This window comes from Odocoileus virginianus, chromosome 19 (assembly GCF_023699985.2).
Source record: "Odocoileus virginianus isolate 20LAN1187 ecotype Illinois chromosome 19, Ovbor_1.2, whole genome shotgun sequence".
NCBI lineage: Eukaryota > Metazoa > Chordata > Mammalia > Artiodactyla > Cervidae > Odocoileus > Odocoileus virginianus.
The window spans coordinates 2,853,184-2,867,833 of NC_069692.1; the positions used below are offsets into that span (position 1 = coordinate 2,853,184).

At 36.7% G+C, this 14,650-nt stretch overlaps 1 protein-coding gene across 7 annotated transcripts in view; it reads left to right on the forward strand.

Annotated features, from left to right (window-relative positions):
- The window catches only part of FILIP1 (filamin A interacting protein 1), a 216,326-nt gene that overhangs the window by 21,350 nt on the left and 180,326 nt on the right, over window positions 1-14,650 (forward strand). For 4 of the 7 annotated variants that reach the window (XM_070480788.1, XM_020901224.2, XM_020901234.2 and 1 more), the window contains one exon: window positions 8,054-8,177. The exons of the other annotated variants lie outside the window; for them this stretch is intronic. The gene's annotated coding sequence lies outside the window, so the exon portion shown is untranslated. The remainder of the gene's footprint in view (window positions 1-8,053; window positions 8,178-14,650) is intronic. 7 annotated transcript variants of the gene reach the window in all.

The following is a 14,650-nucleotide window of genomic DNA, read 5'->3' on the forward strand; positions in this document are numbered from 1 at the left end:
CCCTCTATGTGCCTGACATGCTTAACAACAGAGAAGGACCCCAGGCAAGTGAGCCCTCTAAGTGCCTGAACCGTGGAGCTACAGAGAAAGACTGGCCAAAGAGACCTGATCACCAGCTATAGGAGGCTCAAAAAAAGACCCTGATCGGGCCACAACTCCTGGGGCGGAGGCAGTCTGTGTCCCGGCACACTTGGCACTGCCAGGGTCCCGCAAGCAAAGCGGCTGCAAGCCTCTCACTGGGGCAGAGCTGCCACAGGCAAAAAGAGTCTTGCATCTGTGCACACAGGGTCACATTGGTCGTGTCCAACTCTTTGCGATCCTGTAGACTGTGGCCTGCCAGGCTTCTCTGTCAGGGAGGGGGCCTCTCCAGGCAAGAAACTGGAGCATATTGACCAATACTTGTTGCCATGCCCTTCTAGAGCACTGTATTTCCTGCTGCCAACCCCCCTGAGCACCTGGTGCTGCCAGAACTGAGACCCAAGCAGCTGTATCACCTCCACGCCCGGCCCTCACAGGGGCAAACCCAAGTCCTCCAGGGCAGCCTCAGGAGCAAACCCCAGGGACGACCCACGTGCAGAGGTGGAAATAAAACCACAATTGAAATCCAGGGGCAGTGTGGCTAAGGAAGAAGACCCAAGACCTTCCCACCACCTGCAGATTAAATCCACATGATCAACTAGGCAGACTCGTGTCTATGGAATATGTAAAAGGTCATTGAGAGTTCCCCCAAAAGAAAACACTCTAGTCCTGACAGCTGTGGACATCGGAGGCAAGAACGCACAGGAGCAGGACCAGATTAGACCCTGAGCTGCCCCCACAGCAGGTCCAGAGACCAGCACAGTGTTGGGGGGCGTCCTAGGGAGGGGAGGTGGGCTGCGACTCCCAGCGAGGGAGAGGACTCTGACAGCCGTGACCCAAGGAAAACGTTTATTATTCTGATGTTTCCACTTTTTCTATAGATTCTTTTGGCTTTTTTTCTTTTTCTTTTTCCTCCCTCCTCGCACCTCTCTTGTAGTTGTCAGTTTCATTGGCACTATGAAATTTAATTAAGCTTTTGAGCTTTCTTCCCTTTTCTTTCTCAGTTACATTTTTTATTGTTGCTATAAACCTCTATCTCTACACTGGGCTTTTGCAGTTCTGTGGAGTTTTCCAATTTTTTTTTTCTTTTCTCTTTAATTTTAATTTTTTAAGCCTATTATTTTTTCTACATATATTCCTCTGTTTGCTTTTCCTACTGTCCTTTCCCCCTTGCAGTTAATCTTTAATGTATATAAATCTTCTTTACCTACCTCTATTTAACTTTGATAACTATTCTTTCTTTCCTTTCCTTTCAACATATTTGTTAGCTTTGTTTTCATTGCTTTATTCCCCACTTGGCACCTTGTTTTAGTTTTGTTTTCCAGTTTGTGCTTCAGTTAGTTTTGTTCTTAACTGGTAAATATAATTTTTGATTTCCTTTGTTTGTTGGGTCAATCTACTGTACTTTATTTTTGTTGGACTGTTTTGATTTTGTTCATGGGTGTATATGTGTATATTCCATTATTTTAATTATTATTTGCCTGATTTTGTAACTGCCATTCATCTGGGGTTCATTTTTTGTTTCTTGTTTTGGGATATTTGTTTTAATCTCACTTAATGCCAACAAACCACTTGTAGAATCATCATTCCTGACCAGAGATCAAGCCCTGAGCCTTTGAAGTAGGAGAACTAACTCCAAGAGCCTAGACTACCAGAGAACTAACCCTAGGGAGTATCAAATAGTGAGAACTCACACAAAGGAAATCACTTGCACACAAGACCCAGCACCACCCAACCACCAGTAGCACCCTGTGCAGGATGCCTCATCTAAACAACAAACAAAACAAAAATACAAACCCAGTCATCAGCAGGCAGGATCACCACCTCCCTTAGCCCGGCCCATCAGAGGAAAAACAAGCAAACAAATAAGAAAACAAACAAAAACTCAGCATAAATCTCACCCTATATGAAGCTTACAAAAACCATTGGACCAATCTTAGGAGGGCAGAAACCAAAAGAAAGAAAGAATTCAAACTTGAAGCCTGGCAAAAGGAGACCTCAAATACAATAAGTTAAAAAAAAAAATAATGAAAAGGCAAAGAAGTACTACACAAATGAAGGAACAAGCTAGAAACACAGAATCCCAAATAAATGAAGAGGAAATAGGCAAACTACCTGAATAAGAATTCAGAATCATGATAGTAAAGATGATCAAAAACCTCTAAAACAAAATGGAGAAAATGAAAGGATCAATTAACAGAGACCTAGAAGAATTAAAGAATAAACATACAAACAACACAGTTTCTGAAATTAGAAATACTCTGGAAGGAATCAGTGGCAGATTATCTGAAGCAGAAGAATGAATCAGTGAGCTGGAAAATAAAATGGTGGAAATAACTTCTGAAGAGCAGAATAAAGTAAAAAGAATGAGAGGAACTGAGGATAGCCTCAGAGACCTCTGGGACAATATTAAATGCAACAACATTCTAATTATAGGGGTCCCAGAAGAAGAAGAGAAAAAGAAAGGGTATGAGAAAATTTTTGAAGAGATCATAGTTGAAAATTTCCCCAACATGGAAAAGGAAATAGTCAAGTCCAAGAGGCACAAACAGTCCTATACAGGATAAACCCAATGAGAAACATGCCAAGACACATGGTAATCAAGCTAACAAAGACTAAACACAAAGAAAGACTATTAAAAGCAGCAAGGGAGAAGCAGCAAGTAACATACAAGGGAAACCCCATATGCTTAAAAGCTGATCTTTCAGCAGAAACTCTGCAGGCCAGAAGGGAATGGCAGGATATACTTAAAATACTGAAAGGGAAAAATCTACAACCAAGATTACTGTACCTGGCAAGGATCTCATTCAAAACTGGTGGAGAAATAAAAAGCTTTTCAGAGAAGCAAAAGTTAAGAGAATTCAGTACCACCAAACCAGCAAATGTTAAAGGAACCTATATAGTAAATAAATACAAGAGAAGAAAAAAAAATCTACAAAATCAACTGCAATCAAGAAAATGGCAATAGGAATATATCTATATATATCAATAATTACTTTAAATGTAAATGGATTAAATGCTCCAACCAAAAGACACAGATTTGCTGAATGGATATGAAAACAAGACCCATATATATGTTGTCTACAGAAATCCACTTCAGGCCTAAAGACACATATAGACTGAAAGTGAGAGGATGCAAAAATATATTCCATGAAAATGGGAAGCAAAAGAAAGCTGGAGTAGCAATCCTCATATAGGACAAAATAGACCTTAAAATAAAGAAGATTACAAGAGATAAAGAAGGACACTACATAAAGATCAAGGAACTTCCAAGAGGAAGACATAACAATTGTAAATATCTATGCACCCAACATAGGAGCACCTCAATACATAAGACAAACATTAACAGACATAAAAGGAGAAATTGACTGTAACACAGTAATAGTAGGAGACTTTAAAACCCTACTCACACCAATGGACAAATCATCAAAGCAGAAAATTAATAAGGAAACACAAGTCTTAAATGATACTTTAGATGATATGGATCTCATTGATATCCTAAGGACATTCCATCCAAATGCAGAAGAATACACCTTCTTCTCAAGTGCACATGGAACATTCTCCAGGAGAGACTACATCTTAGGTCACAAATCAAACCTCAATAAATTTAAGAAAATTGAAATCAGATCAAGGATCTTCTCCGACCACAATGCTATGAGACTAGGTACCAATTCCAAGAAAAAAACTATAAGAAACACAAACACATGGAGATTAAACAACACATTTCTAAATAACCAACAGGTTACTGAAGAAATAAAAAAGGGAAATAAAAAAAATTCTAGAAACAAATGACAATGAAAACACAACTCAAAACCTATGGGATGCAGCAAAAGCAGTTCTAAGAGGGAAGTTTATAGCAATACAATCCTACCTCAAGAAACAAGAAAAACAGCGAATAGGCAACCTAAACTTACACCTAAAGCAACTGGAAAAAGAAGAACAAAAAACCCCCAAAATTAGTAGAAGGAAAGAAATCATAAAGATCTGAGCAGAAATAAATGAAAAAGAAATAAAAGAAACAATAGTAAAAATTAATAAAACTAAAAGCTGGTTCTTTGAGAAGATAAACAAAATTGACAAAACTTTAGCCAGACTCATCAAGAAAAAAAGAGAGAAGAATCAAATCAACAAAATTAGAAATGAAAAAGGAGAGGTCGCAACAGACAATGCAGAAATCCAAAGGATTATAAGAGACTATTATGAACAACTATGTGGCAATAAAATGGATAACTTGGAAGAAATGGACAGATTCTTAGAAAAGTTCTGTCTTCCAAGACTGAACTAGGAAAAAGTAGAAATTATGAACAATCCAATTACAAGCACTGAAATTGAAGCTGTGATCAAAAATCTCCCCCCAAAAAACAAAAGCCCAGGACCAGATGGCTTCACAGGAGAATTCTATCAAACATTTAGAGAAGAGCTAATGCCTATCCTTCTAAAACTCTTTCACTAAATTGCAGATGAAGGAACACTTCCAAACTCATTCTATGAGGCCAGCATCACCCTGATACCAAAACTAGACAAAGACAACACACTAAAAGAAAATTACAGGCCAATATCACTGAAGAACATAGATGCAAAAATCCTCAACAAAATTTTAGCAAACAGAATTCAGCAACACATCAAAAAGCTCATTGGATTATTGGATTATAATAATCCAATAATTTGGATTATTTGGATTATTCCAGGGAGGCAAGAATACTTCTATATATGCAAATCAATCAATGTGATACACCATATTAATAAATTGAAACCATTTGATAATCTCAATAGATGCAGAAAAAGCCTTTGACAAAATTCAGCACCCATTTATGATTAAAACTCTTCAAAAAATGGGCATAGTAGGAACCTACCTCAACATAGTAAAGGCACTATATGACAAATCTACAGCAAGCATTATTCTCAATGATGAAAAATTGAAAGCATTCCCCCTAAGATCAGGAACAAGCCAAGGGTGTCCATTTTCACCACTATTATTGAACAGAGTTCTGGAAGTCCTAGCTACAGCAATCAGAGAAGAAAAAGAAATAAAAGGAATCCAGATTGGAAAAGAAAAAGTAAAGCTCTCACTGTTTGCAGATGACATGATACTCTACATAGAAAACCCTAAAGGCAGTATCAGAAAATTATTAGAGCTAATCAGTGAATTTAGCAAAGTTACAGAATTCAAAATCAATACACAGAAATCACTTGCATTTCTATATACTAACAATGAAAAATCAGAAAGAGAAATTAAGGAATCAATCCCATTCACCATTGGAACAAAAAGAATTAAATACTTAGGAACAAACTTACCTAAGGAGGCAAAAGAACTGTACACAGAAAATTTGAGACACTTATGAAAGAAATCAAAGATGACATAAACAGATGGAGAGATATTCCACGTTCCTGGGTAGGAAGAATCAATATTTTGAAAATGATTATACTACCAAATGTGATCTATGGATTCAATGTGATCCCTATCAAATGACCAATGACATTTTTCACAGAACTAGAACAAAAAATTTCACAATTCATATGGAAATGCAAAAGACCCCAAGTAGCCAAAGTAACCTTAAGAAAGAAGAATGGAACTGGAGGAATCCACTTTCCTGACTTCAGATTACACTACAAAGCTACAGTCATCAAGGCAGTATGGTACTGGCACCAAAATAGAAATATAGACCAATGGAACAAGACAGAAAGAAATAAACCCATGCACCTATGGGTACCTTATTTTTGACAATGGAGGCAAAAATATACAATGGGGCAAATACAGCCTCGTCAGGAAATAGCGCTGCCTCTTTCTTCTAGAAGGTTTATGATTTCAGGTCTTATATTACGTCTTTAATCCATTTTGAGTTAATTTTGGGGTATGGTATAAGAAAGTGATCCAGTTTTATTCTTTTGCACGTAGTAATACAGGTTTTCCAACATCATTTTTCAAAGAGGCCGTCTTTTCCCCACTATACATTCTTCCATCACAAAATATTTTTTTAATGCCCCTCCAAAATCTTTGACACCAGCATTATAACTTTAATGACACAAGAAGACTGTATCTTAAGTTTGAATTTCCACATGATCGTATCCTTCATAACTGTAACATCATTTTTTTTTCTTTACCTTCATCCAGCCTGTTTTGTTGCATAAACTGTGATAGGACATCTTCCCATTGATTGCCCTTGTGGTCTAGCTCAGTGTATCTCAACCTCAAAGCAATGGACATTTTGTGTTGGATAAATCCTTTCTTTCTTTTTTTTTAAGTTTTATTTATTTTTTAATTGAAGGATAATTGCTTTACAGAATTTTGTTGGTTTCTGCCAAATATTAACATGAATCGGCCATAGGGATATATATGTTGGATAGATCTTTGTTGTGGAGGTTTGTCATGTGTGTTGTAGAATGTTTGTGTATCCACAATATACCAGTACTACTTCACACTCTAAGCTGTGACAACCAAAAATGTCTTCAGACATTAAAAAAATAACCTTTGAGAGATGAAATTGCCTCTGGTTGAGAAAGCTCTTTTCTTTAGCTGATCTAAACTCAGTTGGTATTCAAATCTTCATGAAACAGAATAGTGTAGGCCATTTATTTTCTTCCAGTTGAGTTCTATCATCTAATAAATATAACCAGAACATTCTGTCATATTCCAACAGTGATATTTGTTGAATCCTAAATATGACTAGTTCTAACTTAGCTTCCAGTGGGACCTTGGCAGAACAAGAGATTTGCTTGTGAGGTAAAGTACCAATTTGCTAGCAATCACCAGTCTTGGGGAACACCTTACTTAAATCCTTTGGTGTTTGTATCTCTTTGTTTATTTTAAACTTTTATATTATATTGGGGTATAGCTGATTAACAGTGTTGTGATAGTTTCAGTTGAACAGTAATGGGGCTCAGTCATACATACAGTATCTGTTTAAATGTTGTTCATCTTTCAAAGTTTATGAAAAAATCCAAACCAAAAGTTAATTTTCATATGGTATTTGTCTTTCTCTTTCTGAGTTACTTCACTTAGTAGGATAATCTCTAGTTGTACCCATGCTGCTGCAAATGGCATTATTTCATTCTTTTTTATGGTATATATGTGTATAACTGAGTCACTGCTGCACTGCAGAGATCGGCACAACATTATAAATCAACTATATTTCAGTTAAAAAAAAGAAACCTACAAAAAAAAAAAAAAAAACCCACAAAAAACTTATACCTCACACTTTCCTTGTAATAAATAGGACTTTCTGATTCCTTACCTTTGGTCCTTAAGGGCACTTTTCATCTGGTCTATACATTTTGGCAAGTAATTATTTTCCATTTTGTATTTGATTTTGTACTTTCTTGCTTGCTCATTTTCACCTTGTTGTTTTATATTCCTATTTAATTGGAAGTTCTTGAAGGCAGAGATGTATCCCCTTTGTTTTCCCTTACAACCTTGACATATGGCTAGACTACATGGAGTGGATATTCAGTAAATACAGGATATAATTCAGCTTCTTATGCTTCAAGTGGTTTAAAAATTGAGTATTTTGGAATATGATGGATTCTCACCAAGCTTACCCCTAGAAACTACAGAAAAGAAATTTACTAAAATATATTAACTTTTCCAGTGTTTTCTGTTTGTTAGGTATTGAACTTAGTATGGGCTGGTGACTCAGAGGTAAAGAATCTGCCTGCCAATGCAATGCTGGTTAAATCCCTGGGTCAGGAAGAGCCCCTGGAGGAGGGCATAGCAACCCACTCCAGTATTCTTGCCTGGAGAATCTCATGGACAGGGAAGCCCAGAGAGCTACAGTCCATAGGGTTGCAATGAGTCAGACATGACTGAAGTGACTTAGCATGCACATGCATGACCTTAGTATTCCTGTGAAGTAAATGAAGTAAATGAAGTATATCCATCTGTCAGTGAAAAGTCGGCTTATTGCCTGTAAACTGTGTCACATGGCTAATGCTCTCACTTGAACTGTCCTACCTTAAGGAGTTCTTTTCTGCTCCACAGTATTTTCATTTTGTGAACAAAAATGTGGCCAACTATCCCTCCACCATTTCAGAATGATGGACTCTGGATATATGTCAACACTTGAAAGTTACCATAGCAATCAGCTGAATTTTTCTCTCAGTTGGTAAGTTTGGTTAATTATAACATATTATGGGTTTTTTTTTTTTTTTCTTTCAAAAGCAGTGTTTAGCTTTTACCACGTCCAGGATATTTATGTTTTATTTTTTGCTAACTATAGAAATGGTAAGACATTTCTACACACTTTGACATATATAGGGATCATATAAAATTAAGCTGTTATCATGGCCAAATACTCAGAGGAACACAATATATATTTTGCCAAAAAGTTTTTTTTGGGGCCTAGTGAGAAAAAGACATTTTGTTAAAATTAACTACAAACTAGTTCTTCTAGTACCAAACTGGTAAACTTCCTTGCAGTGCCTGTAGTATTTCAACAATAAATAGGTTTTTGAAATAAAAATCTCTATGTGAATGTAAATATGTCTAATCATTCCAAATGTTCCCTAAGTAAATCAGGTGAAATTCTTTAATAAGTAATAAGATTGGCATAAAAATGTCTTAAGAACACATTTTTTAAAAAAGAAAGATTGAAATAGCTCTTAGTGAGTATTTTACTGAATTTGGAAGAGAGAACAGATAAATTCTCCAAGACAGTAGGTTTTTTTTTTTTACTTGTCATGTAGCATTATATAATTTTAAATAGAAACCAGTATAGTTATAAATGTAGTAACTGTAGAAATATATCTTGGGCAGGCTTGGGGCTTGGGCCTGTTGACCAAGGCTACTCCTGAAAAACTGACCTTCCATTCACCTCATCTTTATAAACTCAGAGAAATATGCTGGGGTTGTCATCAATTATATGTGTACAGAAGTAGGTACTATTCTAAGTTTCTGAAACATAGAGATTGGAAGAAACAGCACATTGCTAAGTTCAGTCTGGGTGGTATTTTTACTTTTCTCTACAATTATTCCAATATTTTCCTACCTTTTCTAATTAAAGATTACAGCCCCCAGGGAAGGGAGTGAAGGCAAGAGGCCATAAAACACCTTTAGAAATAGCAACAGGAAGCATCTTAAATGACCTCAGTAGAGCGGGGTACCTTTGTGGAGGTTGAAGACCAGGAAGATTGGCACTGTCACAGGAGAACCTCCGGATGCCCTACTCTGCACAGCAGTCTTCAAGTTCCTCAATTCCTGTGTTTTAACTTATATAAAAGAAATTAAAAGACCGTAAACCCTTTGCTTGTCCTTGTTGAGATCTTTTTGAATAAATCAACTTCCCATTTGGAGGCTGTTGGGATTAAAATTTCTCTGAGAAACTGTCAAGGCTATGGTTTTTCCAGTAGTTGTGTATGGATGTGAGAGTTGGATGGTGAAGAAAGCTGAGCTCTGAAGAATTGATGCTTTTGAACTGTAGTGTTGGAGAAAACTCTTGAGAGTCCCTTGGACTGAAAGAAGATCCAACCAGTCCATCCTAAGGGATATCAGTCCTGGGTGTTCCTTGGAAGGACTGATGTTGAAGCTGAAACTCCAACAATACTTTGGCCACCTCATGCGAAGAGCTGACTAATTGGAAAAGACCCTAATGCTGGGAAGGATTGGGTGCAGGAGGAGAAGGGGATGACAGAGGATGAGATGGTTGGATGGCATCACTGACTCCATGGACATGGATTTGGGTGGACTCCGGGAGTTGGTGATGGACAGGGAAGCCTGGCGTGCTGCAATTCATGGGGTCGCAAAGAGTTGGACACGACTGAGAGACTGAACTGAACTGAGAAACTGTTGTATGAAGGCAGGGAAAATGCCTAACATTCAATTTCCACCTATATCATATTTGGCTATTGATTTTTTTTTTTTTTAATGTTAGGTTATAATTTTTTTTATTTTTTTTTATTTTTTTTTTTAATTTTTATTAGTTGGAGGCTAATTAGTTTACATCATTACAGTAGTAGTTTTTGTTATACATTGATATGAATTAGCCATGGATTTACATGTACTCCCCATCCCAGTCCCCCCTCCCACCTCCCTCTCCATCCGATCCCTCTGGGTCTTCCCAGTGCACCAGGCCCGAGCACTTGTCTCATGTACCCAACCTGAGCTGGTTATCCATTTCACCCTAGATAATATACATGTTTCAATGCTGTTCTCCTGAAACATCCCACCCTCGCCTTCTCCCAGAGTCCACAAGTCTGTTCCATACATCTGAGTCTCTTTTTCTGTTTTGCACATAGGGTTATCGTTACCATCTTTCTAAAGTCCATATATATGTGTTAGTATACTGTAATGGTCTTTATCTTTCTGGCTTACTTCGCTCTGTATAATGGGCTCCAGTTTCATCCATCTCATTAGAACGGATTCAAATGAATTCTTTTTAATGGCTGAGTAATATTCCATGGTGTATATGTACCACAGCTTCCTCATCCATTCGTCTGCTGATGGGCATCTGGGTTGCTTCCATGTCCTGGCTATGATAAACAGTGCTGTGATGAACATTGGGGTGCATGTGTCTCTTTCAGATCTGGTTTCCTTGGTGTGTATGCCCAGAAGTGGGATTGCTGGGTCATATGGCAGTTCTATTTCCAGCTTTTTAAGAAATCTCCACACTGTTTTCCATAGTGGCTGTACTAATTTGCATCCCCACCAACAGTGTAAGAGGGTTCCCTTTTCTCCACACCCTCTCCAGCATTTATTGCTTGTAGACTTTTGGATAGTAGCCATCCTGACTGGCGTATAATGGTACCTCATTGTGGTTTTGATTTGCATTTCTCTGATAATGAGTGATGTTGAGCATCTTTTCATGTGTTTGTTAGCCATCTGTATGTCTTCCTTGGAGAAATGTCTGTTGAGTTCTTTGGCCCATTTTTTGATTGGGTCATTTATTTTTCTGGAGTTGAGCTGGAGGAGTTGCTTGTATATTTTTGAGATTAATCCTTTGTCTGTTGCTTCATTTGCTATTATTTTCTCCCAATCTGAGGGCTGTCTTTTCACCTTGCTTATAGTTTCCTTTGTTGTGCAAAAGCTTTTAAGTTTCATTAGGTCCCATTTGTTTATTTTTGCTTTTATTTCTGAAATTCTGGGATGTGGGTCATAGAGGATCCTGCTGTGATTTATGTCGGAGAGTGTTTTGCCTATGTTCTCCTCTAGGAGTTTGATAGTTTCTGGTCTTACATTTAGATCTTTAATCCATTTTGAGTTTATTTTTGTGTATGGTGTTAGAAAGTGTTCTAGTTTCATTCTTTTACAGGTGGTTGACCAGTTTTCCCAGCACCACTTGTTAAAGAGGTTATCTTTTTTCCATTGTATATCCTTGCCTCCTTTGTCGAAGATAAGGTGACCATAGGTTCGTGGACTTATCTCTGGGCTTTCTATTCTGTTCCATTGATCTATATTTCTGTCTTTGTGCCAGTACCATACTGTCTTGATGACTGTGGCTTTGTAGTAGAGTCTGAAGTCAGGCAGATTGATTCCTCCAGTTCCATTCTTCTTTCTCAGGATTACTTTGGCTATTCGAGGTTTTTTGTATTTCCATACAAATTGTGAAATTATTTGTTCTAGTTCTGTGAAAAATACTGTTGGTAGTTTGATAGGGATTGCATTGAATCTATAGATTACTTTGGGTAGTATAGCCATTTTGACAATATTGATTCTTCCAATCCTTGGCTATTGATTATTATAAATAGAAATGGCTTTCAGGAGAGGCTCCATTATTTTCCTTTAAATGTAATAATTAATAATAAACTCAGTGCTTCCATTTTAATTTTTTAAAAATAACTTTTTACTTATTACTTTTCTATTACTGTAAAGAAGTTTCCTTTTCTTAAAATTCCATTGAATATTTAGTAATTTTAATTTTAATTTTGCTTTCATTATTCATTTACTTGTCACATATTTTTTAGGACCTACAGTGTTGTATCATAAATAGGCACTTTGGAGACAGCAAAGCAAATTCAGATACGTCCTTCCTCAGGGATCTTCTATTAAGTTAAAAGCAACACCAGCGCATAATCTTCTCATATTTAGTCATTTTGAAAATAGGCATACATGATTTCCAATCCATCTACTGATTGAAAAGGCCCAAAGCTCTGCTGTGCTCACAGTCTTCCCTGTAGAATATAGATGTTAGTTAGAAAGGTAGGAAAATATTGAAATAAATGATGGGAAAAGAGAGGTAAAAATGTGGCTAAGACACTTTGAAATTTGGATATGTGCTATTTCTTTCAGTGTCTATGGGGCTTGAGATGAGGTTTTTGGAAGAAGTAAGATTTATGATGTATTTTATATTTTGTCTCTGTGACCAATATATGTGTTGTGGAGATAATTTGATGCTTTTAGTTCTTTAAATATTTCTTCTTAAATAAATCCATTCAGTCCATTGACCATAGTTAATGTTTTCCCACTGGTTTACATGTCAGAACTAAAGACCAATGTAGACTAATGGGGAAGGAGAAAGAAAAATGAGTACATTCATGAATTATTCTCTGTTCTCACTTTAGACAAGTTAATTTTCCTTAAATTATCAGGTTCTGTCTTAATCATAGGCCCCTTGTGGTTATCAAGAAATAAATGTTTGTATGTTTGGCCGTCATGGTTTTACATTTCATATTAAAAGCCAAATTCAACCCGCTTTTTAACACCCTATCAAAAACAGTAAATGTGAGAGTCAGAATTCTAAAAAAACAAGTCATTCTTAAATTACAAAAATTTTCTCCCAATGGATTTTAAAGTAAGACTTGAGAAGGACTGTTCTGTTAAATTAATATTCACATGTTATAATTGCATTGAGAGGATGACTCTTGCTTCCAGAGGAATCATATTAGAATGAAAGAGCGTTTTCGTCACAGCATCCTGGGTGGGTAATTCAAACCTCATCCCGAAAACAGCCACAAAAAATAAAGTCCCACCCAAGATGACTTTTCATTTTTTAAGACCAGAGGGTGAAGAATATGGTGTGACATGAGGTTTCTTTGGATGCTCTAGTACTGTGGATGAAAGGAAGAAAGCGTAAATAAAGAAAGAAGTAGCCTAGATTTTAATGACTGTTGTTCCATTCATTTCACCGGTTTAAAGCAACTCTGTTTACAGTTTATTATAACTTCATCACTTCCACATTTGTGATGCATATTGAAAATGGATTGTACATTAAAAATCATTTAAAATTTCCTCAGTAGTAGACTCTCCTTGTTAAAAATTAGAACTTAATAGATCAAAGGAATGCACCTCTGAATAGTCCCTTCTCCAATGCCCCCTGTCTTTTCCTCTCCCTTGCAACAGTCCCCATTAACAATGCTTCTAGATTTTTCTCCATGGGGTTGCCTCTGTCTATGTGTGTATATATTTTAACATAAGTGATGGCTCCATTATTTCACTTAATAATATGACTTAGACAATTTTTCATGTCAGTACTTACAGGTCCACCTCATTTTTAGAAAGTTGCAGCATGATGTTCCACTGAAAGGGTGCACAATTATTTATTTAGATATTCCTCTTGTTATGAATATTTAGGTTGTTTTGCATTTTTCACTATTGGATATAACATTCCAGTGAAGATCCTTATACTTTCTTCCTTGGGCATGTAGCTCTCTGGGGGGGATATTGACAGTAGGATTTTAGGATGATATGTTCTGCAAAAATCACCTCTTAATGGCTGTCCTTGTGCTTAACATTCTCTCCAGCTGTGAGTGTACTCACTGAATTTTAATTTCCTCTGTTAAAATGAGGTTGAGAAACAGTTTATATGAAGCTTGACCATTTTTATTATTTCTTCTGTGAGTTACCAATTTATATCCTTGGTCCATTTTTCAATTAGTTTGTGCTTTTTCTTTCTTTAAGTGATTTATTAATTCTAACCCTTTGTTGTTATTTACACTGCTTGCCTCCTCACTTTTAATATGCTTTGGTCATTTAATTTTTTAAATTTTTAGTCATTTTTAGTCAAATGTACTATACTTTCTTTTATGACTTTTGCTCTTTTGTATATTATTTCATATGGTTTTCTTGACTCCAAGGTTGCACATATTTGCCTATATTTTCTTCTAATAGTTTCTTATATACACATGCTGAGTAATATTTGTATGTATATAAGTATATGTGCTCAGTTGCTTCAGTCTTGTCTGACTCTTTCCAACCCTGTGGACAGTAGCCTGCCAGGCTCCTCTGTCCATGGGATTTTCCAAGGCAAGAATATTGGAGTGGTTGCCATGCCCTCCTCCCAGAGATCTTCCTGACCCAGGGATTGAACTTGTGGCATCTCCTGTGTCTTGTATATCACAGGTGGATTCTTTACTGCTGAGCCACCCGGGAAGCCCATATATATCTGTTGATGAACACATAGGTTGCTTCCATGTCTTGGCTATTATAAATAGTGCTGCTATGAACATTGAGGTGCATGTATCTTTTTGATTAGATTTTTCATCTTTTCTGAATATATGTCTAGAATGGGATTGCTGGATCACAAGGTAGCTCTACTTTTAGTTTTTCAAGGACCTTCTATACTGTTCTCCATAGTGGTTGTATCAATTTACTTTCCCATCAACAGTGCAAGAGGGTTCCCCTTTCTCCACACCTTCTCCAGCATTT